Genomic DNA, 2,733 nt, shown 5'->3' with positions numbered 1-2,733 from the left:
GTCAATTTCTTCAATAGGGACAGGCTATTCAGATTTTCTATTTCTTCTTGGGACAGATTTGGTAAGTCTTTCTCAAGTGATTTGTCTATCACATCAAACTTATCAAATTCTTGACCTAAGTTGATCATAATACCTCATGCTTTTAGTGTCCATAGGATCTCCAGTGATCTTTCATGTTAGTTATTTCTCCCTTTTTTGATCCCCTAATCAGTTTCAATAATGAAACTGAGGAGAACCCTGTGGGGTCTGCCTAGGTATAAGCCTCTCCCTGTTCCACAACCTTTTGTCTGTAGAAGCAGCTTGGTCTCTGAGACCTTCCCCAAGTTCCTCCTCAAGGAATGTAGGTAAAAAACTGAGCACACCCTTGAGTCATTTTACAGAAACCAGGGCCCCACCACATGGAATCAGTTCAATTCAGTCACTCAATCATGTCCAACTCTTTGCAACCCCATGGACTGCAGTATACCAGGGCTCTCTGTCCATCACCAACTCCCAGAGCTTGCCCAAACTCATGGAAACTGCTTAACAAAGCCAGCGCCCCCGGACACACTGGAGCCAGAATGACGGAAACCTGTTAAGACCAACCAATCAGAACCATGTCCACACATTTAAGATCCTTACCCTTAATTTTAGTCTCTAAAAACACTTGCCTTGAAGCCACCAGGGAATTTGGGCCCTTTGAGCCCTGGCTGCCAGGTTTACTTGCTGGCACCTTGCAAATAAACATTACCTTCCCTCCCCACAAGCTGGGTCAGTGCATTGACTCTGGTCAGTGCCTCAGGTGGGCAGACCAGAGTTCGGTTTGGCAAACTAGTGGTTTACAGTTCTATTAATTTATAAGCATATGACTTATGAAAGTCTTTTTAACACGTGCCTGACTGAGGTGTTAGTGCCATTTCCCAAGTTTCAGGTTTCCCTTGCTTTATACGTAGGTATGAAATGAATTAATTGCTCTTCACTTCAAATGTGACTTCCACAGCAGAGACTCATAACCATCTAGCAATACAATCTCAGCTCCTAAGACTTCCCTGGCGGCCCAGTGGTTAAGACTCAGTACTTCCACTGCAGGGGGCATGGGTTCGATCCCTGGTTGAGGAACAAACATCCCACCTGCAGCAGCCAAAAACAAGAGTTTTTTCAAAACCTTCTCTACTCTGGAACATTACACCACTATCTTCCCAAACTATCTTACTTTCTGAAAAACCAAGACATAGGTACTTGCTCACATTTTTCTTTCAGCTCTAGTTAAATTCTCAGATCTCAATTTCATCCTAATATGGTCACCCTTTATAGTTCAGTATTATAGAGGACTGCTCCACTTCTCAAATTTTGTACTTTGTCGTTATCCACAACCTCTTTCCCTACTGTCAGCCACTAATAACTGTAGCTAACAACCTTATGCCAAGCAACTGGAGTTTCAAACTGAAAGCAACGGGGAGCTTCCAAGCTTTGAAGCAGAAGTGATGCAACCTATAATGATACAGCATCATTCCTTCCACTGAACTTTAGCTGAGCTCTTTACTCCAAAACTTAGCTAAGCTCTTTACTCATTCACTTCTATATCCTATGCAGTAAATTGTGACTTGTACCTATGAAGGGGCTATTAGCAACTCTTACTTGACTACAGTAGTAAGTAAAGGAGGGACGGGGGGAATCACAGGAAGAAAATGGCTCAAATAAGAATCTTAAAGATAGCAATTTTGAAAATCTGAGGTTGATAAAAAAAAGTCAGTTGTCCTCTGTGATATTAACAAAACCAATAAATTACCATTTTTTGAGGACTGTTATTCTGAACTGTCTTTCCTAATCTTTGATATTAAATTTGCAGTAGAGGATAATTTTTTTTCTAAGACTTGCATTTGTTTCCTTCCTTCCTTCCTTAAGGTGAGCACATACTAATTTTACAATGTAAAAAATAAGAGCTAGATAAGGAAAAAGAAACTAAATGATTCACCAGGCTAGAGAGATATACTCTTATCATCTTCAGAATTTACAGTTTCTTCAACATCTCACTATGAAAAATTCATACACTAAAAAGTTGAAATTTACAGTGAACAAGGATAAACTCAGCACCTACATCTTTTGAATTTTTCACACCTAACTCATTATACATGCCTCACAGGTGTGCCTGCAGTGTGCTGAACATGGCCACTGGTTGATTTCATTAGTTTGGTCAGATTACACAAGCGTCTAATACAACCACATGACACATCAGTAATTCAATTAACTGGTAAGTGCTCACAAAATAATGGGCACACAAAGCATTTGCAGAGTAATTTCAGAACCTGTTATGCTCTGGGTATCCTCGCGGGCCTCTGAAGAAACTGGATTTTGGAATTATTCCAAAGCCTCATTCAGACCCAAGTATGAAACACACTGAAAACGACCCAGTTGTCAGGAAGCAAAACGGCTATAAACTAATGAGACTGATGTTCTGGGTTATTTCCCAAAGTTTTCTGTGCTGACAGAGTCTGTAAGTGCCCCATGTCGTCCTGCTCCAGCCACCATTCACATACCATTTTGTTTCACAGGAAAAGCCTTGAGACAAGGGTATGTAAGGATGGAATATATGACAGAACTGCTATCAGAAACCAGAAACAAGGGAGAGTTAGTAAATACATGGTGAAGGAACATGACTGACTACCTGAAAAAAAAAAAAAACCCTTCTTTCAATTTTCATGAGTGTATTTTTACTTCAGATGAAAACCAAAAAATTGCCACAACACATAAAGA

The sequence above is a fragment of the Bos indicus genome, chromosome 12, assembly GCF_029378745.1.
Source record: "Bos indicus isolate NIAB-ARS_2022 breed Sahiwal x Tharparkar chromosome 12, NIAB-ARS_B.indTharparkar_mat_pri_1.0, whole genome shotgun sequence".
In the NCBI taxonomy this organism is placed as follows: domain Eukaryota; kingdom Metazoa; phylum Chordata; class Mammalia; order Artiodactyla; family Bovidae; genus Bos; species Bos indicus.
The sequence above is the reverse complement of the archived record's forward strand: the minus strand, read 5'-3'. Positions refer to the sequence as shown.